Below are 26,527 nucleotides of genomic sequence, written 5' to 3' on the forward strand. Positions count from 1 at the left end.
TTTTACTTCCCCTTTAATATTACACTTATTTTATATAAATTTATATTGTTATATAATAAAGTGTGTGAGTGATTTGTTTCCTAATGGGAATATCCTCAGGAGTATTCCAGGACCCCATTAGGTGGAGGCACTGCCAGAGAAGAGTTTCCCCAGTACCTTTCACCTTGCAAAGGAAACTCAGGACTGAGTTGGTAAACTGGTACAACATTGGCACCAGAGGGGTTGCCAAGAGGGTGTTACATATATATGTAAAAGAACTGAGTCGGACCCACAATTAGGCAATCATTCAGACAGTGAGCAGGCTGGGTGGCAAATGTTAAATGTTACTTCTGATGTGATGCCAGTATCATAGAGACTGATTCCTCAGTAAACAACTATTGTCATTTGTGCTGTCTATCCCCATTATATATGATATAAGGGCTATAAAGTTTGCACAGGTGCAGTGACCCCTAGCAGCCAAAAAGGTGCTTGCTTTTGTACAATGACTAGTACATGCTACCTGCTGATTGGTTGTTCTAGGTGACTAGGCATGTAGCACTTTGTATTACATAGCCCCTGAGTGTGTAAAGCCACAGGCTTACAGCCACACATAGGTTTTATCCAGAACCTTTTCCCAGAGGCATTTCTGACTATCCCTCTAAAATCAATCACTGCAATGAAATTACACACAAGCTGAAAAGAGAATCTTTCATCATTTATTCTTTGTTATAGTATTACAGATCTAAAATGCTCAAGCATATTTTATTCCATGCATAAACACAATAAATCCTAAACAATCCCAGGTCCAGCTGTTTATCATACACTATAAAAACATCCATCCCCAAAATCACTTGGCAGCTTGCATCCCCTAGCTTTACATGCAGCCTTTCCCCTGACAACAACTGATAACAACAGTTCTTCACCTGTTTTGAATTATAAGCTGAATGAAAAATACATTCCAGCAGACAGAGAGGAATGTTCTTTGAAGTTGTCCAAAGCATCTTTTAATCTTTCAATATCCTGTAGAAGCAAGAGAGACTTAATATGATGTAAGAGCGGTACATCTGATGAAGGAAACTCGCCAGGCTTAATCTGTCTCAGGATTTCAAGGGTAACGTTAATGGACACAGCGGAATCTGTGTATACAATCTGGCCCGACTATATGAAAAACAAACATACATATGGGAATCAAAACAAGACCATTACAATAAAAGCTTGTCTAACAGCTTCTAGATGACAGACATAGCTGAGAAGGTTTAGACCCGTAGCAGATCGGTAACACTAAAAAAATGAAAAGTGCATTCAAATATAGTATACTGGTAGTCTTTACTGTTAGAAATAATGGCTTTACTTCAGAAAACGTACACATTATAAGTCATCTAAACAAGCAGCTGTCTGGTCACGAGGGCAGTTATTCAAGTCATATAGAGCAAAAAAAGCCAGAACGAAGGATAGGTAGACGTGGCACGTGAGGGTAAGACGCTGGAACCTTTGGCAAGTACAGGATCCATTATCCAGAAACCCATTATCCAGAAAGGTTGAATTTCAGAAAGTTCATTTCCCATAGACTCCATTTTAATATTTCATATTTTTAAAAATGATTTCCTTTTAATAATAAGACTGTTCCCTGTACTTGATCCCAACTAAAATCTGCATATTACTCTAGGCAATTTCAAATAAGCAGCTTAGCAGATGCTACCATATCTCCCCAGAAATCTCCTTGGAAGCAAGTCATCAACTACTTGGAGCTTAACTGCTATACAGCACTACATGCATAGCGCTTAATAAATACAAATGCATTTACATACAGTACATACTGTGGCACAGTGGCTAGGAAAACACTTTGAGGGGAGGTGCATATCTCAGAGAATTCTATGAGCAGCATATGAGGAGAATAACAAAGGTTGGGTGCAATCAGCTTGTTATATAATGAATGTAGGTGTGGTGAGTGATTTCTGGGAAGAGAAGCAGAAATTAGGAGAAGTTGTGAGTCTTTCTGAAGCAAAGCAGTTTGTGTGAAAAACTTTCTACTTTGAGAAATTATTGCTAAGGCTAACATTTTATTGAATTATTACATAAACACATAAATATGTGTATCAAGCCAAATCCAAATCAAAATCTTGGTTTTACCATAAACCTACATAAGCTATGTATCAAAAATTAATGTAATCTTAATATTATGGCATACGGTACATGTTTGGGCTGCACAACTGTAAATTAAAACTGAAGAAGCAGGTAAAAGTCTACAATACTTAAATAAAATTCTGTTAACAGGTAAGCCTACCTGGCTACCTCAGGAAATGGAAATACCTGCAGTATAGCCTAGTGTACAGCAATGGGCTATGTTTGAATCTAAGCATACTGTCCCTCTTGCCCCATCTGTTTTTTATATGTCAATCAATAATAATGGGCATCTATTTTGAATATTAATAATATTTATTCCACTGTATCACATTATTATTAAGAAGTTCCATTATAGCACATCTTTACTTAATACGTATTGCAATGTCATTTAAAAAATAAATGTTAAAAAAATAGTTAAGGGAATTAAAATTGTGACGTTACTGTATGCTGTGCTAAATAAAAGGCCCTAGATGTGCATCCAGTGATGGAGAAAGGAAAAATTAGCCTTTAAACAGCAGAAAATTTGTATTACCACTCTATATAAATAGGAAGCCTCATAATTATTGTACCAGAAATTAATTAATGGATATCAAGAATAACTTAAATTACATAGAAAGCAGGGCTTTGTTAAATTGAAAAATCCCAGGGTAACAATATGTTTAATATGTGTTTTTTGTAATAATTATTCTTACAGGGAAACTGTAAGAATACAGTTCAATTTTCTCTTTGTGTACAAATATTGAATTGTAGGTTAGAATGAGCGCTGGTACAAGGGTGCTTCTAGCAACTGTCAATGCCACATCGTAGGTTAGACCAAGTGCTGCCTATTTCTTTTTGTGTTTCTTGTATAAATTGTAGCCAAACATTGCCTATAGCTGCCATTCAGCTTTTAAAACAGGGAATGATTTACAGGTGTATGTTAATGGACTGGGGCTTAAATGCTCCCTGCTATCTCACTAGAGCTTCTAAGTTAAGGGTAAGTGCACAGTTGGTCTTATTACTTTTGGCTTTCTCCTAAGGGCTCTTACACACGGGCGTTTTTCGCTGCGTTTGATGTGCGTTTGAGACGCAGGTCTGAGCGCATCATAATTTATGCTATGTGTTGTACCTTATGTTTGTGCTGGACTGTTATCAGCTGTCTGGCAGACAATTTATGTAGTAGGCAAAGGGTGCAAATAAAGATTTGTTTTACTTGTGTGAAATAGTGAAGCTAAGTCACACATGAATAGAGGATAGACACACACACACATTGATGGAGTAAGTATAGTGGGGATAAATGTTTGTTTTGGGTTGTAAATTCCTGTTTTTGAAGGCATTGTAATAAAGTGTTTATTTGTTTTATATAAAGGTCATATACCTTTACATTTGTTGCAGAATACTTAAAGGGGAGGTTCACATTCGCAATAAAGTTGGTAAATTATTCCTTGCACACATATTAGTAAATTTGATAATATACATTCGTCAGCAAAAATTCTATGTTACAGAGTTAAGTAAGGCCAAATAGGTGACTATACCACAGTAAAATCTGCTTAGCCTGTGTCTTTCAGAAGGGTTCTGCGACAGCGCTATAATTAATAGATATATTAATAGACATACTGTATATTGTTCAATAATTTGCTGCAGCCTTAAATACAATCTAATATGATGTAGACAATTATATTGTCACATAAATTCCAATATTTTATTTGTAAAGGATATCTTTTGAACCATTTATCTTTTAACAATGATCTGTTACTTTCATGCAAAATATCCTCTTATGAGCCCTTTTTTGTTTATTCACTTCTAATATTATTAAGTTCATATAGATGTAACAACAAAATCTGAGAAGGTATTCAGTACAAACTAAGTGCTTTCATATAGAAAGGTTGATGTTACATGTCATAGGAAAAAAATTGTTTTCTTACCTCAAGGTCACAAGCAGCTTCTCCTCAGGAGAAATGCATCTTCTCATATTTGTATTACGCTTTTGTAAACTAGGGCGCAGAATTTGTAGAAGCTCATCAAAATCAATAATAGACATACGAGTAAACTCCAAAAATTTACACAGAATCTGGGGGTCAGAAGTCACAGGAAATAGAAAGTTGAGGTCAAGGAATTTTATACATTCAACAAACGCACATGCGTTTACTGAAAGGGGAGAGAACACAAAACGCATATAACAAGCAATAAAACGCATATAACTGCGTCTAAAAAACCGCAGATAAACGCAAGTGGGAATTTTTACACACTCAACATGCGTTTGAAAAATGCATAAGTAAACGCTCGTCTGTAAGAGCCCTAACATGGGAACACCAAAGGCCCATTATAGCAGTAAATACTGTGGGGAGATACACATTGCTCCTGGTGGCTGTTTTTCCAATTCAACAACAGCTTTTTCTTGCAGTACACCACTTACTTATCACTGCAGGGTACATTCGTATCCCAAGTGGCTTCCAAGCCAATTATGTCATCCAGACTACCGGGCAATAAAGTAGTATTAAAATCTGTAGGTTTATAGTGCATTGTAGTTACTAAGTCATTATCCTTAATTCTTACCATCCAAAAAAAGCCAATTCTGAATTGGATTGTTCAAAAGTAAAATTGATGGTCTTTTATTAAGTTCTTGATGGACTTTTATTAAGTTCTTGTACCATCGATTCAAATTGTTCAACTGTGCCATCCCTCACTAGAAAAATATCGTCAACATAGCGCCAATAAAGTAAAATGCATTCTTTCCACACTGTAATGTTTAAAATAAATTTATTTTCAAAATCATGCATGAACACATTTGCTTATAAAGGCGCCATGTTTGCACCAGTTGCACAGCCCATCACTTGAACATTATATTGTTCAAGATATACAAAATAGTTCTTAATTAATACTAGTTCAAGGGCCTCACAAGCAAAATTAATCTCATGTGTTTTTAAATCAAGTTTAGTTAGGTACATAAGTATGCATTCTATGCCTTCCGAATGTGGGATTGTAGAATAAAGATCACATCTAATGAGCTCAGTAAAACTTTTCTTATATGGAGAAAAAGTTGGTGTGCTTCTTTCCTACACAGGCTGGCTGGTTTTCTAATCTCATTGTATTTACCAATGGCCTATCCACTTTCAGCATTATTGGCATCATATGGTGACCATGTTAAGCTTATGTTGGGCCGTTCAGAAGGAGCTGGCAGTGGAGAGAGTGGAAAGGCTTACCATACAATATGACCATGACCAGGGCTTTAAATATAAGATGTTCTGTTTTGTAATGCAATAAAGTTACATTTTTTAAAAAGGAATGGAACACATGTGGATCCCGAGGTGATGACTTCAAAACAAAATTTATATCAGTAAAATGTAGGCACTACTGCAATGACAGAACCTAAAGAAAAATAATCCAATGCTTACTCCAGAATATATCCTAAATCACAAATCTACATTTGGGGGGTTATTTATCAAGGTCCTGCTACAAACTCCGATCTAAGTCACTCGGGTTTTTAACGCTTATTTATTATTACATTTTCCTGGAAATAACCTTTGCGGGAAAAACAGATTTTCATGATTTTTTCATTAATTTCCCCCGAAAACTCTGAATTTTTCAGAGTTTTCACCTGAAAGCTCCGAAACATCATGAAATCTATAATTTATATTCAGGCTTTTTAGCCCTCGGGGTTTAATAAATTCCAAAAAAATTTGTGATTTTTTTAAAAGCCTATTATAACACAAAAAATCACAAATCTTTCAGATTTCTGGGTATTCGGAGCTTAGTAAATAACCCCTTAATTGTCTTTTTCTTTGCTTCAAGAAATCAAAAGCAAAGATTTGATTGGTTGCTATGGGCAACATCACCTGTTATATTTCACTCCACTTTTTACACTGCATGATAAATAGACTCCGATGTCACTGGTGTTTAAACCTACAACTTTTTATCCTGTAATGTATTGAATTAAAACTGGAAGGGATCAGCTTAGCAACGTCACTTTCCCTTGTGGCCTATTTGTCAAAATAGAATGAGGCACTGTGCAATAAAATCAGTTTGAAAAGATGTACTTTTTATTATCAGATTGGTCTTTGTCCTTCACATTGTAAATCTTAATCATCCAGGAAAGAAGGAAAGCATCCACATTCTTTTATTATTATTATTATTATTACAGATTTTCTGCAGTGTAATATTTCCTGTGAGATTCAGAAGTTTTAGAAGGCAGTCTAAAGCTTAACTAAAGCAGTAGGGTAGAAATGTTATACATTATGTTTTGGGCTTCTGTACCAGCCCAAGGCAACTACAGCCCTTTAACAGGGAAGATCTGTGCCTCCAATTCCAAAGATGCCCCAGTAGCTCTCCATCTTGTTTTCTGCTGATTCACTGCACATGCTCTGTGCTGCTGTCACTTACTGAGCTTCGAGACCGACACACAAGATACCGAATATATATAATATAGCTGTCACAATAAAATGCTGAGGCTGATTAGTAAATAATTATTATATATATCATATATATGGAAGCTCAGAAACCAGCACCAGAATTTAATAATCAGCCCTGCACCTTCAGCTTATATAAAGGCAAACCTCATTTGCTGCTTGATGATTTGCATCAACCTCTAAGCTTGGTTTTTCAACAGCTGCTCAGAGCCCACTGAGCATGTGCATGTTGCAGACACTCCTAACAAAATACAAGATGGGACACTCCAGTGACAACTTTTCTTTCTGTAATTTGGATCTTTATACCTTAAGTCTGTTAGAAAATCATGTTAACATTAAATAAATCCAATAGCCTGGTTTAGCTTCCAATATGGATTAATTATTTCTTAGTTTGGATCAAGTACAAGGTACTGTCTTATTATTACAGAGAAAAATAAAATAATTATTAAAAATTTGGATAAAACAGAACCTATGGGAGATGGCCTCTCTATACTTTGGAACTTTCTAGATAACGGGTTTCCGGTTAACGGATCCCATACATGTACATGCATTAGCATCCAATATGCTTGGCACAAGTCAGTTGCATATAACAACTCAAGCCCCTAAGGCAACTCTGGAGTTACTTCCAGATCAAGATGTCCCTTTTATCTTTTTTTGTTGTTGAATATCATAAGCTACTTGTACCCTGAGGTATTTTAGGTGTTTCTAGTGTGCATCTTCTTGCAACTCTACTTTCAGTGAAGGTTGAAGGAACAAAACACTGGACAACTTCACTTCTGGTCACATTTTCACCGGATATAAATAGTTTTCTCACTCGATTCCCTGCCTATGTGTTTACAAAATGATTATCTACCGTTTCCATATTGTCCCTTGTGATATGCAAAAATGCATTCTGACAAGAAGAATGTTTAAAAAATTGCACCACGGTGCTGCAGGAAATCTCTTTAAACAGGAAGAAGCCTCTTCCTGTTAAAAGAGTCTTCCTGTTTAAAGAGGATTCCACCAAGTATGTGATGGACTCAACATGTGTGAAGGATTAAGTCGGGGCTGTCCAACTGGGGCCTACAGGCCAGATGTGGTCGTCCTGATCTGCACAGAGGCACAATAGACTTTATTTTATGAACTTTTAATTATCGTTTTAATGACAATGACTATATGTAATTACTTCTCTGGTCTAAATCCTTTTGCTTGGTGGAGGAAGGTGTGGAAATATTTTCACGGTAAATCCTAGATACAGCAAGGAATTTGTTAGTTTTGATAAATTTCATTTGTGCTTTTATATATTACTTAAAGTTTCTTTATAACTCTATTTCAGTTCATTTATTTGTAGATTGCTTTACTTTTGTACAGCCCCTTTAACCCACTTTTTTTAATAAATTGGCATGAACAATTTCCTTTTGCTGAATTCTTCCAGGAATAAAACATTTCACAGTCTACTGGACCAGTCTGATGTATTTCTTTAAGTGGTTCTTGCCGATTAGATAGCAACTTATTCTCAAAAGATGGCAATAAAAGTAGAACTTTGTCAACTGGTGGAAAATGTTTCTCTTTGGCAGATTTGTCATACCATTGCTTCATGTGCGATTGTGATTCAGTAAGGGTCGGTTCCTTGTCACAGGGGCATCGTGTTGTCTAATTCCATCGTAGAGACACGTGAATAATCATTATCTCCCAAACGTAACACCGGCTACCATGATGAAACTAGCTAAGGGTGCAAAAACTCAAGCAAAGCCCAAGATGGCAGTACCACCACCTCCAAAAGATATGGACGACAGTGAGGAAGAGGAGGACATGGAAGAAGATGACAACAGTGATGAGGAGGTAGAAGTACCTGTGAAGAAGACACCAGCCAAAAAAACAGCCACTCCAGCCAAAGCAACACCTGGAAAAGCAGCCACACCTTGAAACCTGAAGGGGAAAAACAGGAATCTGAGGAGGAAGATGACGAAGATTCAGAAGATGAGCCAATGGAGTTTGCACCAGCTCTAAAGGGGAAGAAAACTGCCCAAGCAGCGGAGGAGGATGATGATGAGGAGGAGGATGATGATGAGGAGGAGGACAATGATGATGAGGAGGAGGACGATGATGAGGAGGAACAGCAAGGCTCTGCAAAATGCAAAAAAGAAATGCCAATGAATAAAACTTTTTTTTTTGCATTTTGCAGAGTGTTGTGAAACCCCATTAGACTGCAATTAGTCAAGCTGGAAAGAAAATCTGTTGTTGCCATCCACTTGTGTGGTCAAACTACTCATGGCTGAAAAAGAGACATAATGGATTGTAGTGTGCTGTGTGCTGCCATCGGAAACTCAATAATCCAGCATCGATACTGAATTATGTGTGAGCAATGCATATACTTTCATCATGATCAGTATTATTATCTACTTTACTCACTGCTCTGTATTCTCAGAGGCAGGAAAAGATGTGTATTTTATCTGTGCCACATAGATGGCAACAACACACAAGGAGATTTTGGGTGTTTTGCCTGCTGCATTCTTAGTAGCATATCATGCAGTGCCATAACACCCAAAATCGTTCCTCCATTGTCCTCTATGATAGTCGCCACAGAGAACTAGTTAAGTTCTTGTTATAGAAATGTTCACCTGAAAATAAGCGAAAACAAATAAAGAAATATGTAAGATGCCATGTGGCTATACATTTCCATAGGAGTACCTAAAGGAAAGCACCAATACTAACACAAGAAGGTGTGCATGAACTGCTTGTTCTAAATTGTAAAGGACTGGTACTTATTCCTCCGTGATTCGATTTAAGTATCGCCGCACCTTGCTTCCATCCAAAGCCAGTAATAGTGGTTCAAAAGTAATAGGTGTCGATACAAAACAGTGCAGAGGTTCTGCTGCAAAAGTGCCTTTATTAACACGACATGTTTCGAGCACCAAGGCTCTTTATCAAGTGTATACACTTGATAAAGAGCCTTGGTGCTCGAAACATGTCGTGTTAATAAAGGCACTTTTGCAGCAGAACCTCTGCGCTGTTTTGTATCGACACCTATTACTTTTGAACTGCTTGTTCACTGTGAGACCATTTCACAAGTGATAATAATCTGTATGCAGGATAACTATAAATAGTTGGCTTACATATTTTCATTCATATTCAGCAGCTGTGTGACTTCTAGCTGGAATTAAGGGAAAGGGCTTAGAAGCATGTGATCTGGTGAATTAAAAGGGTAAAATAAAGAGAAATGAAGTGCTAAAGAAACTGTCATACAGAGCTTTGGTGTTGAGTTTCACATTCACATTACTTAAGCAAGTCTCTTGCTGTCTTTTAACAGTGGCCAGGGCTCTTACTTCTTCCTGAGGAAGCCGCCTACGGCGATCGATCTTAATTTGTGCATCTTGCCTCATTTGTTGCGTTTTATAACTGCGCTGATAAGCAGTGATGAGGCATTGAAGGCGGGTGGTTAGGGCTGAAGTGTTGGGCCAGTACAAATGACCTATCTCTGTGCTGCCGTCACCAGATTTTCCTGTAGGGTTAATTTCTAGACATTCTTCTTTATCCTCCATGGGAGAATTAGCAAATTCATCAATGTCATCCTTAAATGGGAGTCTTGCTGGTTTTTATTCGGGATCTTCATCCTCTCTATCAAAGTCACCCCCATCTCCACCATCTGCCAACATATCTGTTCCTCGCTGTTCAGCAGCAATTGCCTTAGCATCCAGCATACCAGCTGTCTCTAGGAAGCACAGAGCAGGTTGGCCCGAATAGAATTGTATTTTTCATATCCATGCTTGAAGACACCAATCAAAAGGGATTTGTCGTCTTCATTGTCCCACCAGTCGGTAGGAACCTCAGCATGGAAGGGCTCTGGAATCCACACATCTACCTCGCTTGAGTCAGCACCCTCCAAGATTCTGTCGGCTTGGTCCCCGATCACTTCTTGCCTCAAATAGTAGAGTATGTGGACACGCAGCAGGACCTTGTTACAGTGATGCTTCAGGTGCTTTTTGTAGCTTTCCTCTTAAAACAAGGCATCAGGGTTACAGCTCTGAAGCCAGTCTGCATGCTTTAACACAGGCTGTGAATTCTGGAATTTTACTTTCTTGCCTTTCCTTCCCCTGGGCACAGGAGCAGAGAGACCTGAGTGATTAACCAAAGCTCTTGTCTGTCCATCTTCTGTTGGTGTAATCCGGGCCCATACGAAACCTTTGATGTTTTCATCCCCTCTGTAATGGTTGAGACAGTAAACCAGAATGGTGCGGCAGATGGTTTCCACCAACCGACATCCAAATTTCCAAGGTTAGCTTTGGCAAAGCCAGTCATCTGATTTAACTTGTCTCTCATAGAAATCGCATAATCCACCATATTTTTTAGATTCAGGTTTCTCCCAGTTTTCCTTAATCACATAGTGGTCCTTTTGGCTGCCTGCCATACAGCAGCTCAAATGGGAAGAAAACACTGGATGCTTGAGGAACTTCCCTTTCATGCATATAATAGATATGGGAGTAATTGATCCCAAAGGTTTTGATCTTGACTCATAAACTTGTTGAGCATATTTTACGGTTTGGTTAAGATTCTCAACCAGATCATCAGTTTGTGGATGGTATGGAGAGGTTCTTACTGCTTGAATACCTAGAAGTTGGTTTATCTGTTTCATTAAATCGGACTGGAAATTTGAACCTTGGTCTGTAAGTATAGTAGGAGGAATACCCATGTGGCTAAACATTTTAATCAGTTCTCATGTCCTCATGGTTCTCTGTACTCAGAAGGTTCCACTTATTGCCATACTTGTTCTTTAGTCTTGGAGTGTTCATACACACAATATACTGTACCTTTTTTTTATTTGGAAACAAGGAAAATGTTTAAGTTTGTGTCTCCCTTCATTTGCCTCAGAATGCATATTTAAAACAAAATATTGTGTCTTATTATGTGGCATATTAAATGATCTTACCAAACTGGTAAATATATTTAAGTAAGTATTGCCCTTTTATCTCTTACTGTGAACCACTATTTTGTGCTGGTCTGTGTGCTGTCTCAGAGATCACCTGAGCAGAAATACTGCAGCTTTAACTGTAACAGGAAGAAGTGTGGAAGCAAAAGACAAAACTTTGTCTGTTACTTGGCTCATGGTTTGTTTGATTTGTTTGTGTGCATCCTGCATCCTAGAATCCCAGAGGGCAGCCCTTATTTCATAAAATGGCAATTTTCTATTTATGATTACGCAATGGCACTACTAGAAAATTATTTAGTTATGATAATGGTTTATGTACATGAAGCAGGGTTTTACATATAAGCTGAAGTTTCCTTAAATAAATCTCAAATTATTAGCGTTTTAGCTAAATAAAAAAAACCCCCACAAACTATTAGAGCAAAAAATATGATTTATGAAAAAATTAGAAATCAGAATGTTAGTGAATGTCTCCTTAGTTTGAGGTAAGTAGTACATTAGTAATCTGGATATTAAAGCAACTTAATTGTTTATGTCTGTCAACTTTTGTATATTGCCAGCCACCAAGCATGCCCAAGTTGCTTGCAGTGTAAATGTATAGGGAAACTGTATATTACTGTAGCTATATGATCTGCTAAACATATCTTTTTTATATCAGTGTTTATTACGCTAACAAAAATTAGCCTTAAACTTGACAGACTCATTTATCCTCCTGACATTAAACTTGTAAGGTTTCTGTGCTGTTCAGTTAATTTAGCTGGGAGTTGCCAGCAAAAACTACTAACTTACAAGTAAACTACATTCTCTCTCTGAAACCATGGTCATAGGTTATTCATTTCCTGCATTTAAAAGATTTATTTTCTTCAATATATAAAATGTGATATCGCTTCTCATTTTTTTTAACAGCAAAGATCTAGCTCATAGTGCTCTTCTTCTGTGAAAGGAAAAATGTGAATATATCCGTGCCATAATGACTATTAATGAATCAAAGAATAGACACAGCAGGATATTCCAGGTCTGATGGGTGGCACCATTCCAGTCTTAGATAATGGTACTTCACCATGAAAAATGAGAACTGGGCATGATTCCTCTTTCCCCTCATGTTTGCTCTAGCAATTAGCTGATGAGTCGCTGTACGATTATACAGTTGATCAGATCTATAAATGGTGATGCTTTCTAGCCTGAAATAAAGCTTGATGGTGCATTGTGTTTAGGATGTAATATTAAAATGCATACAATGTTAGATTGTGTCCATTCCAAATTTGATGAATGGTATACTTTGAGTGAATAGCAGAACCATGGCACTCGTTGTGTCCAGCTGGCTTTTGCTCTACCCCCTTATACTTTCTACAGAAAACAGCATTGAAAATGGAACTTTTTCCTTAAACATACAAGGAAAGCTAAACGGCAAGGACCACTTAAAGAAATACATCAGACTGGTCCAGTAGATGGTGAAATTTTCATTCCTGGAAGAATTCAGCAAAAGAAAATTGTTCATGCCAGGTTAGTAGGCCATAAGAGAAATGTAAGTGGATACAGGTTTAAAATAATAGCTTGCCAGTTGAAGCTTAGGGGATGATTAAAATAATAGCTGGTCAAAATACTGGGCTGCTGGAAGGTCAGGGGTGATGAGGGACAATAGTGGGGTCCAAGTTGAGGGTGATGAGGGAAAATAGTGGGTTTCTAGTAGAAAGTTAAGGGGTGATGAAAATAGTGAGGGTTCTAGTAGAAGGTTAGGGGTAATGAAGGAAATAGTAGGGGCTAAGATGATAAAAAATATTGTGGTGGAAATTTCAGGGGGGTTGAGAAAAATGAGTGAGGGACTAATGGAAGGTTGGGGGGGTGATGATAGAAAATTGTGGGGTGCTTCACCCACTATGAAGTCCCTGTTTTTGGGGGGTGATGAGGGAAAAGAATGGTTTGCTAGTGGAATATGAAGGAATAATAAGCGAGACAAGCCCACATACACATAGTGCACATTCCCTTTAGGACTCAAGACTCTACCTTTACAAGCCATGAGTGGAGTAACTAAAAGTTTCTGGATCTCACAACAGATCATTTTAAGCCTTTACAAAAATTTGGTAATATGAGTGACCCACTAGCCCCCCTATAATGGCTGTGGAACCCAGCAGTTATAGGGTATATTTCCAGATGATAGGAACTGCAGTGTAAATAAGCCTGAGCCAAATCAGAATCCTGCTGAAAAAGGGTGAATCCTGGCCGAATCCCGAACCGAATCCTGGATTCGGTGCATTCCTAGTTTTATCCAACCAGGAAAACCAGGAAGCGCGCGCCAGCGCACGCGCCATAGAGGAACCAGACTTAGAAGAGGAAGGACGCATGCGGCGGGCGTCCCCGCCGGAGGCATGGCAGGCGACCCCCACATGCCCAGGAGGAAGCCACTGGACCACCAGAGTAAGCGTTAACCACTAGACCACCAGGGATCCTTACATAAAGACTCTGAGGAATCTGGAGCTGGGACACTTACTACTGGAACTTGTGAGCATACCTGTGTCCCAGTCAACCTTAATTTAGCTTTTAATCTTACCACCTTACTCCCCACTTAGCAAAGTACTGCCACATCTTTTTTTAACAAAAACAATAAAACAAGTCCAAAACACCACCAACAGGATAATTACATTTTATTTGACCCAAGGGTTAAAGCATTTTCTTGAAAAATCTTTCCTATACCTACCTTATAATACTGGCATGATTGAATACAATAAACTATTAAGTATAATAAGGTAGAGCTGCTGAAAAATCACATCCTAACAGTATTTTCAGCTACAGGGTAGAAAAAAGAAAGTCTAAGTCTGTTAATTAAAAAATCATACAAAATAAATTATGAAGATGAGTTTAAATGGCGATTGGAGCTATCTATAAAAAATGTAATTTCCCTCTAAAAAAATCGAAAAAATTAACACACAAGTGAATGGTTCCTTTAAGCTTGTCTCCAATTAGCATTTAGCCTCGGCAGAACTCACAAAATCAAACTCAATTAGTTCACATTATAGGGAAACTGATTATTCTTCAATACGATTTAGCTATTTCTTGTCCCCTCTCGTAAACAGCCATTCAAAAAAATAATCTGTGATACTTGGATCGTGTGACCTCTTTTTAATGGCACCTTTTTACTGTTATGAACTTCAAAGTGCAAGTTTGGCTGCGGCACATGTGCAGAATTTTAAGGCATTTATTGCTGTTTAGTAAGTGGTTTCTGGCAGCATTTGGTAGCTACCACGCATATTAGAGATGAGCAAACTGCATCAACATATCTACGTAAAGTATAGGAGAGACTAATCAATAAAGGACAATTAACAGCTACTAACTAAGTCCAGATCTCTATTTTCAACCAATTTAATAATACTTAAAAATATTATTCTTCCTAAAGGTAAGATTAAAAGCATGTTTTTATTGGCCTGTAAGGTATACAATCTGGGTATGAAATATTTTTTACATTCATTACTACATGGAATTGTAAAAGGTTTAGGCTTAGCAAATACTTTTAATGGATGAGTTTGTATATGTTGAGTTATTGGTATACGACTCATTGCATTACTGCCCTCCTAGACAACTCCTCAGAGTTCAGCAGTCTAATGCAGCTGTGAGTAGTAAAAAGAGTTCAGTTGGCAGTCTAATGCAGCCATGTGGAGTATAAAGAGTTCAGATGTAATTTCATGCAGCCCTGGGCCGTATTAAGTGTTCGGATGGCACTGTGTAAATTACAGTATAAAGAGTTCAGATTCTAATAAGTGATGGGCGACTTTGCGTCGCATCACCGAAACATTTGCGAATTTCCTGTGATATTCGCGATACAGCGAAAATTTTGTGAAGCTCCGTTTTTGACGCAGGCGTCCGTTTTTGATGCCAGCGTCTGTTTTTTTTCGACGCCGGCGTCGAATTTTCGCCAGCAAATTTCCGCAGGCATTATGCGAATTTATTCGCCGGCGGCAAATCGCACAAATTCGTCTCAAATTCATGCCTGGCGAATAAATTCGCCCATCACTAATTCTAATGCAGTTGTGGGGAATATGACAAGTTCAAATAGAAGTCTAATGCAGTGTGGTATTAAATATCAGTTCTACTGTGCGCAAGACATGATACAGACAAACTTAAAGGGATTGACATATGACAAGGACTAGGGATAATCTAATGTTTTCACTGCAACGATGTGGTCATCATAGGTCCAGTATGGAGTTTCTAGAGCTATGAGTTCTGATCAAGTCTGCATCGTATGGAATGTATGAATGTAGTTGTCAACATTCTGCCGGAGTTTGACAGCATTACCAAAAAAAGGGATTAGTGAATTAGTATTCAAAAACTATAAGTGTACTGTGTATTGTTCTAATTGACAGTAGCAATGATAATTCAATGAGTATTCCATCACAATATCTGATTCAGAAAGTAATCCATCAAATGCCACAGTAAGGTGCTTTATGCTGATTTTACTCTTTTTTACACTCCTTTAACTGTACATGTTGTTCAGTAGCCGAAAAAAACAGACAAGGTATTTGCCTAATTACTTTGACTCAGATGAGAGACCTTTTGGGTATTTTAACATTACAAAGAATAACAGTTGGGTGGCCAACTTTTTACTGGGTCTTTTTCAAAGTTTTTGGATGTGTGTAATTGCACTTTTCCCCACCACACCACAATCACATAGTCTTGGTAGGTTGGATAACTAAATCCAATACAATAAAGACACAATACACACTGTACTTATTGGTGGGGCAAAGGCTACAGCTTATTTATTGAAAACTCATAATAAATTGTAAACCCATAACTTAACCTGAAACAGAACTTCATGTTAACCAGCCAGCTCTGCCATTACCTTAGCCAGAGCCAGGTTCAGGTATGTTACAGGTATGTATCCAGAATGCTCTAGACCTCAGGTATTCTGGATAAGGGGATTTCCGTAACTTGGATCTCCATATCACAAGTCTACTAAAAATTATTTAAAAATGAATAAAACACAATTAATAAAACTCAATAGGGTTGATATTCCATTAGCCTAAAGACTTTGCCCCTGCCACCCTGGTGAACTTTCCAAAAAGACTTGCAGTCCCCCCCACCCCCTAATTAGCATTACATTTTGGCTCCTGAGCCCACCTGGGGACCCGTTGCTTGTTGAGACCATCTTGCTAATTATAAAAGTCCCAGTAAGACAAGGCAAACAAGTGCTGAAACAAACAGGCTTTCTATTCATGAAAAATACCACTACCACCAATACCTAAACGGACTCTTCAAGTAACGTCAGAATAAATGATTTTCTCTTATGCAAGTTTTTGAGCCAGTAGAGAAGTCTTTACAAACTGCTGATCTAACTGAAATGTTGTGATGTCCTCCTTGTGTAATAACTTCTGAAAAAAAGGCAATGCAGCTTAAAATAACAGGACATGGAACATCACATGGGTAAACATTTATCACAATAATACTGAACCTGAAGATAAAAACTCAATAACTTAAAAAAACTGGGATGAATGGGCAGAAGCTTCCAGCTTCACTGGGGTGCTTGCCTTTTGCCCACCGGGGCTTACTCTGACCAGGGATAATGCCAGGACACCAAATGCAGAGTGACCTCCCCCACACCCAGAACACTCAATGTCCTACAGTATATACTGGTATGGAATCTGGAATCTGTCATCTGGACACCTGGAATAATAAAACAGTACATTGTACATGATACAAACTAAGATATAATTAATCCTTATTTGAACCAGAACTGGGCTATTGAGTTTATTTAACGTTTACATGATTTTCTAGTAGAATTAAGGTATGATGATCCAGATTATGGAAAGATTGGTTATCCAGAAAGCCCCAGGTCCTTAGCATTCAGATGACAGGTCTTATACCTGTATTGTATATGGATAATGGGTGAGTGGAGAGGACCACTTTGTTTGTATGAATTTTGAGGGCACAGTTGCAATGCATCCCCACCTAATGGTTTTAGCAGTGAGCACAACTTTCCTTTTTTGTCATTTGCAGTACAATATCAATATGCTTAAAAAGCTGAGGTGTCTTCTGAGGAGATTTAGCTTATAGGTTATTACCTGGAATGCAAAATTCTTGGAGCCCATTGATGAGTGTCCTACCAATTGGCCACCTTATGTCTTCCTCAGCCCCCCCCCCCCTCGTTTTAGTTTTTTACAAGAAAAAATTCAGCAGGTGACAACATATTTACCTATTTACCCCTGTCTATTTTCTCCTTAACAGCCTCGACAACTGTTATAAGTGCTATAAGTGTCACTGAGCAAAGAAGAAAATACATTCTTGAGGTAATCAAGAAATACATTAATTAACTCGTGAGTGATGTTCTGGCCCAGCCCACTCGTGCCCAGCCAGGCCTTCTGTAGCGAAAGCACAGATAGGAGGGGGAAAGAGGAGGAATGCTACAGGCTTTCTCCTCATGAGACCCACTTACAGCAGATGTCTCAGAAGTTGCTGGCTGTCCTGCAAGGATCTCTCTGTTACTGGAAGCTGGGGGTGATGAGCAAGGATCACTCTCTGTTTGTTGTAGGGGCAGCGTTAGACTCTTCTCTTAAAGTGATACTGACACTAAAAATTTTCTTTTGAAAATATTAATCTACATTAAAAGTTACCTATAGGTCATGTTGATCATCTATTACTGATAGTTCTGCTTTTGTAAGTAATTGTCTCTTGAAAATTCCTAAACCTGATCACTCTTTACAGGCATAGCTTTCTTCACTGTTGCTGCTTTAAGAGCCTTTGCTGACTTCTTATCAGGGGCTGTGCTAACAACTGGTGCACCACGCCTCTTGTAACGTTGCCTAGCAGCCAGGCTCGCTGCTTCTTCAGAGGGAGGGTAACCAGCTTCCTCACTAGCTGCTCTCTCCAGCCACTGCAGGATGCTCTGAAGGGAAAGAAGTTCTTGGGCTGATATTGTTGCTCTCTCCACTCCGCTTTGCAGGATCTCTTGCTCTGCTCTGCTTTCCTTACTGGAACCGCTTAAGAACTGCTCCTGGATAACCCAACGTTCCCGCCAATGAACAGATTCGACAATCACCTACTAGAACCTCTAACTCTGCCTAGAAACTCGGATCCTGACTTCTAATCACGGACTGAACCATTAACTCCCACTATCCCATGCAATGAAAGGGTGCAATCTTTTGCTTCATTCATGTGCAAAGAAGAGTCTGCAGCAGTGCTGCACAATCCGTAATCCCAAAACATTGGTGAGCTCCTCTGACAAGCGCTGTCCGTGGTGCTGAAGACAGATTGTGCCTCCAGTACAATCCGTAATCCCAAGACATTGCTGAGCTCTTCTGACAAGCGCTGTCCGTGGTGCTGAACACAGATTGTGCCTCCAGTACATACAATACACAGCAGGGTGACTCAATGACAGGCACTAGCAATGGATACAGAACAGTGTCAGTGAGTCACATTCACTTGGAGCTGCTGAGTTCCCTTAATTGTCATTCTTCCTAAAATAAACCCACCCCCTCTTTGCAGGTGCCTCAGCCTGGGGAAGGATTTAAACGTCCCAGAGGCAGACAATACAAGTCTGAGGGGGAGGCAGCATTGACAGATGTTCATTTTGTAGGAGGTGGGCAGAGGTAACTCAGTAGTAACTTTCCTTCTCTTATTGTAGATGCACATTATATTATGAATGCTGATCTCATATAGCCTGCCCAATAACTGATTGATTTGCTAAATGTCTGAAGCCTAAACATCCCTTACAAGTACATCTGATACATTTGGACATACCGTTTGCTGATTATGTAGTCAAGTATATCACCAAATGTTACCATTCAAAAATGACACTAAAGAACATAGTAAAAATCTACATAATATATGTCAGTCTCAATATTTATAGGTCTACAAAATGTGGATGAAGAATGAGCCATGGTTCATTAAGGGAACAGCTTTACCAAAAGGTGTAGCTGTATAGATGTGTGTGTTGTACTGTATTCGTTGCTTTGTACATTTGTGCTAGGCAAATATTCATTTTAGAATGGAGATAATGTTCATTTGCAGAAAATTAAGCATGGAAGAATGTGTTTATTGCTCAAAACCTAATTTAAAAACATAATTATTAAATGTATCTATATGAATAATTATTAATCACGGGTAATGGTTTCAGTAGATTGTGTGAATTAAAAACATTTTAACCATTTTCATTGTTAGTATAAAGCTATTATTTTAATGGCATTTTAAAATTGGTATACCCCAGATTATGTCTTCATTTTTCTCTGTATAATTCAGTTTGAAGCAGTTTGCTGGCATTGGCTGCTGGCCAATATTTTGTAGTGTGGAGAGAGGGTGCCTATGCCTATGTACGCCTATGCAGTGAATACCCTGTATTCATTAAATTTGTTCACATGTAATGCTTAATGCTTCCAAAGCAATTGTTATATTTAGGGCCTTGTAACTACCATAGACATGTGTTAATATACTGTATAACACAATTAGGAATGTGTTGCACTGAAATGTATCTAAATGCATGTGTTTTTAACTACACAGCTACTCGAATCTCTTAATTGCCCCCCTTTTAATTTTCTGCTGTTAGAGGTCACAACAATATCAGGAAGCAGTGCAGTATATATGAATACGTAATTCAGATAGTTTGTCAGTAGTTCTGATCATTATAATATTGGCCTAATTTACAAAGTGCAGAGCAGGGTGCAAAACCAGGTACAAACCATATTCTCCCATGAATAATCTACTTTCTGTATTTGATGCTTTAATTATGTGTGGCCATCCTACCCACTCCCTACCTCTTTATTTTGATTAGTTACTATATTGATTTTAACACACAAAAGCTTATACACATTTTACATCTAGACTTTAACCTTATAGATAAATAATTCATGAACCCTTTTTCATTCAGTAAAAACATTTATATACACTTCTGATCATGTAGTCCCAAACAAATACTCTATTGGATAAACAAATTGCTGTCAGTCGTGCAGAAGTCTTTTACAGACAGTGTTCTTATTCATATTTAATACAGGTATGGGACCTGTTATCCAGAATGCACGGGACCTGGGGTTTTCCAGGTCTTTCCATAATTTGGATTTTCATACCTTAAGTCTTCTAGAATACCATGTAAACATTAAATAAATCCAATAGGCTGGTTTTGCTTCCAACAATAATGAATTATATCTTAGTTAGGATTAAGTACAAGCTACTGTTTTATTATTACAGAGAATTTTTTTTAGATTGTATTGATAAAATGGAGTGTATGTGAGATGCCCTTTCTGTAATTCAAAGCTTTCTGGATAATGTGTTTTCCTTACCTGTATACAGTCATTTAAAGTTCCAGTGATGCCAGACATTTGAAGTAGTTTGTTGGTTATTACACAGTAGTATATACTCACACAGCACTTTTGGTGTATTGGATTTCTGTCAGAATAAACAATTGAGCTTTTATTCCCAATAAACACTTTGAATGGAATGGATTGCTCTGTAATGCAGCTAGTTATATTGCTTGAATGATCGTTCACAATACATGTATGTGATTAAGGGGCACATTCATCAAGGGTCGAATATCGAGGGTTAATAAACCCTCGAATTTAAATCCTTCTAATTCGAATATCGAATGCGAAGGATTTAGCGCAAATCCTTCATTCGATCGTTCGAAGCAAAAATCGTTCGATCGAACGATAAAATCCTTTGAATCGAACGATTCCAACAATTTTAAGCAATCGATCGAAGGATTTTTCTTCGAACAAAAAAAGGTTAGAAAAGTGATGGGGAAGGTCCCCATAGGCTAACATTGTACCTCGGTAGGTTTAAACTGCCGAAGTATGTAGTCAAAGTATTTTTTAAAGTCGAAGGTCGTAGTAGCCTATTCAATGGTGGAAGTACCCAAAAAAAAACCTTCGAAATTCAAAGTTTTTTTAATTCGAATCCTTCACTCGCGCTTAGTAAATGTGCCCCCAAGTGTAAGGTTAGTTTTACATATGGATTCCACATTTTTAGAATCACATCACACCTAAAGATAGCTTCTAAAGCTTTGCTAATGTCTTCCAACTACTCATCATCTCCTGCAAACATGCTCTGACGTTTTTTTTTTCTGTGAAATGTCCTTGTCATTCTGACACTACATACTCTAACAATTAGATTTTTAGGGGACTATCCAATTCATAAAGGGGGTAAAGTTTTCTGAGCAGTGCAGGCGTGATGTCTAAAACACACCTTCAGCACCATATCTCCGCCATCCAGCACACAGTTCCACCCCTCACGTGTCAAACACGCACAGGAATCTTCAGAACTTCTGCTCATCAAGTCTGTAACTAGGCAAAGGTGCAACATCATTGCACAGTCTGACATTACTTTGGTGCGAAAATCTGTCTTTTTAAACTTGCTTCTAGCTGCTCCAATGCTTCATAGTACCTGGGTGCATTCTTTATTGTGTTTCTGCCTGAAATTGACCTTTGCCAGTCTGACCTTGCTTGAACTTTGCCTGGACCGACCTTTGCTTGGAAGTGACCACAAGTGTATCCTGCTTCCTATACACTACGATCTGGCCCCTTTGCTTACCCAAAACTCTCGTTTTGCTCCTCTCACACTAAGACCTGGTGGCATCTGAGTAGCTGAGGGCTCTTCCTGAAGCTAAAGACGGCTTTTATAGTCCCAAGAATGAGCCCTGTCCGGGAGTCTGACATTAGTTCTGGGTTAAGGGTGCCAATCTTGACAATGAAGCACTGTTTTTGCCTTTTTGTTCCTTTTGACACAACATAGTTATTTTGATTTTGTTTTTGTTGTGGCTAAAACTAAAGGGCCGATTTGTAATCTTTCAAATCCAAGTTTGTTTTTGCAATGCAAGTTTTTTTTTGCTCCGAATTTGAGGTTCTGAAACTCAAATGTTCGAGATTTAGTAAGTGCAAAAAACTCATATATAAAAATTCTCCATCTAAAAGCTGTCGAGTTTTGCACAATTCAAGAAATGTTTTAATTCAAGTTTTTGAGACTTGTTCAAGATTTGGCAGGCTCATTAAAAATAATGGGTAGGATATGATAATGCTTCGTTGTAGGTTTCTTAGTTAGTTTCTTATTTATTCAAAATTAGATTTTCGATTTTGCGCCCTCATTATAATGCTTATACATGGAACAACCTCCTATGTATCTGTTTGGCCCTCCCAACATTTTAATAATTAAAAGAGAGACAAAACCTCCACGCATAGCCAAACTTTTGACCATGCCTGCTTTATGCCATACCCCTAATACTTCTCTAATTTAACCAAACACTGTTGGAATGGCAGCATCAGAAGCAGGTTTGGACTGAGTCAAAGTAGGCCCTGACATTTCAAGCACAGAGGCCATAACAGGCCCATCAGCCCACTAAATAGTGACACCATTTCATGAGACACTATATGGCCCCCTACTGTGTGTTACCCCAATATTTCATGACAGGCACAGTGTGTGTTCACCAGCATTTCATGTCAAGACACTGTTTGGACAAAAAAAATTATGTAAATGGAGCGCAATTTCAATAAATGGTTTGCCAGGCAGGTGCCTGACAAAAATGACATTGTTGCTTGGAATTCACAAATAGGCACAAATGTTTTCTTCCTTGTCTCAGCATAGCAATTCTTGTTTATTAGCAAGTAAAATCGCAAAGTCTTAAAGGGGTTGTTAATCTTTGTGTGAGGTATTCTAAGACAGTTTGCAATTTCTTATTATTTATGGCTTTTGAGTTATTTAGCTTTTTATTCAGCAGCTATTTCAGGGGAGTAATAAAAGGTTGTTTTCTCCCTACAAACTTATACATACATGTCTGATCACCTCTGAGCAGAGGAGAGGGACCTGCAAGGTATTGAGCAACAGAAGTAGAGAAAAACATAACTAGAAACGAACTGCTCACTGACATCGTAAGGTGGAATTCAGTGGTGCTATGTGTTATCACTTTAATCAACACACTTTTCTTTTTTTCTTGAGACAACAGTGCAAACAGTGGAAAATAGCCATAATCACAAAAGATTGGTGTCCTATCTGATTGGTTAAATTATATGCATCAGGGATGTCGGGCCTAAAGCATTCCAGCTCCCTCGCACCCCTTGAAAGTCTCCTAGTAATGTAGATAATTCCTTTTCTTAAAAGAGAAGAAAGACAATCAAGATGTGAAGGACTAATTCTTCCAGAAATGGTGGCAGCTGTGCCTTCTGTTGTAGAGGGGTGCTGGGAAGAGTATGTGACAACCAGGCCCGGATTTGTGGAAAGGCCACCTAGGCCCGGGCCTATGGCGGCAGGATTTTAGGGGGGCCAACCAAACCCACATTGGTTCAAAAACACTGGGGATACACTAGAGATACAATAATTTTTTTAATTTCCCATGCGCCAATCCCCATTGCTCCTGTCCCGCTGGAGGGGACAGGGGCGACGGACGGCAGTGGGCCTAGGGGCGCCCACTATGTAAATCCGGCCCTGGTGACAACAGCTAGAGGCATGTAGAGTGGACTTCCCTGGTGTATTTTCCTTGGACCTTGGTGGTGCTGGAGACCAATTGTAAATGCCCTCTCAGAGCAACAGTTTGGACCGTTTTATTCTTCTTAATGTATTAGTAAATGTTCATGCCATCGGATCATCTGGAGCCTCAGTGTTACTGTGCATTACAGACAGTTTTTTACCTTTTTGACATGCTGTTATCATTTGGGGATGAAGTGAATGTTTACCAATATAAAAACTCTTACCTCATAGGCACCACAATGACACACTGTGTAGGCTTCCTTTGGTTGGCAGAATAATAGCCTTCAAGGCAACCTCATCTAGACTGAAAAAAAAATAATTTATAATGTTCATTTACAGTAACACTTTCCCTTTGAAGCCTAATTTTTATCTCTTCCTCTATCACTTATTTTGTCCTTTGGTGCTTTTCCATGTACAGCATGTATATTTGGGACAAATGACATCAGCAATGGCAATGTGAATTGTTGTTCTTACTGATTAGCTATTGAATAGCATCCAGGATTTTTTTGGTGCTGTTGAAAAGTTATGCTGCAGTAATTCTTGAACGAGAGAAATTCACAATGAGTATCTTCTATTTATTAACAGGATGCTTCTCAGTTTGGATAATTTGAGTAATGTAATTAGCTCTAGTGGAGCCCAGGTTTAGGTTGTGCAGCTGTGTCCCCTGCCCCCCCCCCCAGACTCAACCATCGCAACTAGTGATGGGCGAATTTGTCCCGTTTTGCTTTGCTGAAAAATTCAAACAAAAATTTGCTGAAGTCAATGGGCGTCAAATTTTACACGGGTAACTTTTTTGTCCAGATGCATTGGGCTTCAAAATAATTTTGCCGCCTGACAATTTTTGTGACTCTTTTGTCCAAATGCATTAAAGTCAATGGGGATCAAAATTATTTTAAAATTTTTCCAGCAGCAATTTTTTTCGACATTTAATTTTTGCAGCTGTTTTGCGAAAAAATTCACAGGTGGCGAAATGCAGAAATTCGCTGCAAATTCATGTCTGGCACCCCCCCCCCCTTGGTTCGCCCACTGCATAATTTTTAATGAAAAAAGATATATAGAGTCTGCATCTAGACTAAAGACTAAATGGGGATGCTAATTCAGGGATGCTAAGAGTTCTTTTTAAGAACAGCCAGGGAATGTCCTGGTTAAACCTGATTTAAAATAAAAAAAAATGTTGCATACAAGTTTACCACTAAAATAAAAATGAAATGCATCAAATAAAATCGTTTAACAGAACATAAGAAACCTAATACTTAATTAGCAACGAATTGGGTGCCACAGAGCTGGGTGCTGGTTGCCTATGTATAGGGACAGACACTGTCAAGCTGCTATACTGTATATATCTCTTTAAAGGATTTTTTTTAAAATACCTTATACATTTGTCTAATAGAGATAGTCAAGGAATTAGTAGATCAGCTTGTCAGTTTATTCTTGCCTAAGCAAATGTCCCAGTGGATAACTTTTTAGCTATGACAAAATATATTCTTATTTGGAGCACTCTTGAAAGTACTCCAGCCTTTATAAATTCAGCAGAACTCCCATTTTATGTTTTTCAAGGGACAAGGCAAAAAATCAGGTAAATCCGGGAAAATGTAAAGTAAAAAAAATTTATTGTTCACACCAGATGAAAGAGAGTCTGAGAAAATTAGAAATAGAGGTGGTCTAAAACTGAACTAAGCTGTTTAAGTACACAAGGGTGTATTCCATCTGGCCCTGGCGCCTTGTTTATATAAAGTTTTAGTAAAACTTTATGAGCTGTATTGTAAGGAATTATTCCTCTGCTGGGTTTGACCCTGGGACATTTTGTATTGTAGCCTGTTCCCTTACCTCTTTACTATTCTAGCAGGTTAGAGGTATGGGTTTATCCTTTTCTGAGGATCCTATGGCTAGCCCTGGCACTGTTAATTATACTTGTCTGCTCTGCGTTAACCAGCAGGTGCAGCCTATTCCTAATTAGCTCCCAGCAGAGGGCCTTTATTTAAACCATGAACTAGCTTCCCTCCCGCCAGTTCATAGTTCTGATACCTGCTGGACATCCAGTCTTTGTTCCTATGTTCCTACGTTCCTAGCTCCAGTCTGAACCTGTTCCAGGACTCTTTCCCATGTTGATGTTCCTGATTCTTGTTTTCCTATTTGGGTAAGTGTGCCTGTTCATGGACTTTTGTTTTACTTTGAACTCCTGAGCCAGTAAGTCCAGTAAGCTCTTTTACTTTATGTTGGGTAATAAACCTTTCTGTCTGCAAGTATCCATTCCGATCTACTCCTTTCTATTTATACTTTAAATATCAACACAGTCATTCCTAGGTGGGATTTGGGCCTCTGGTCGTGACTCATATCTTGAGTCAGTCACTGACTAGTTTGAAGTGAGCCAACAGTGCAGCTATGAGGTGGATCTTGGAATTTAGACTCCTCTATTGTATAAACTGAAGAAAAGAACTGATTTAGAACATTTGCATTTTCGGTATATCTTACAATAAAATCGGTACCGTTATTTAAAGCAGGTGCATGTTTACTTTTAATATACTTAAAAAACTTTTTTCTGGTTAGTCTTAGCCTCTGCCACAATGTGCTCCTCATTTTCCATCTTTGCCTCCCGGATTGCTGTTTTACAACATTTATTATAATATATATATTTATTAAATGCAGCTTCTGTCCCCGCAGACTTGTAGTTTTCACATGCCTTTCTCTTCTTTACTATTAAAGGAAA

This window comes from Xenopus laevis, chromosome 5S (assembly GCF_017654675.1).
Source record: "Xenopus laevis strain J_2021 chromosome 5S, Xenopus_laevis_v10.1, whole genome shotgun sequence".
In the NCBI taxonomy this organism is placed as follows: Eukaryota; Metazoa; Chordata; class Amphibia; order Anura; family Pipidae; genus Xenopus; species Xenopus laevis.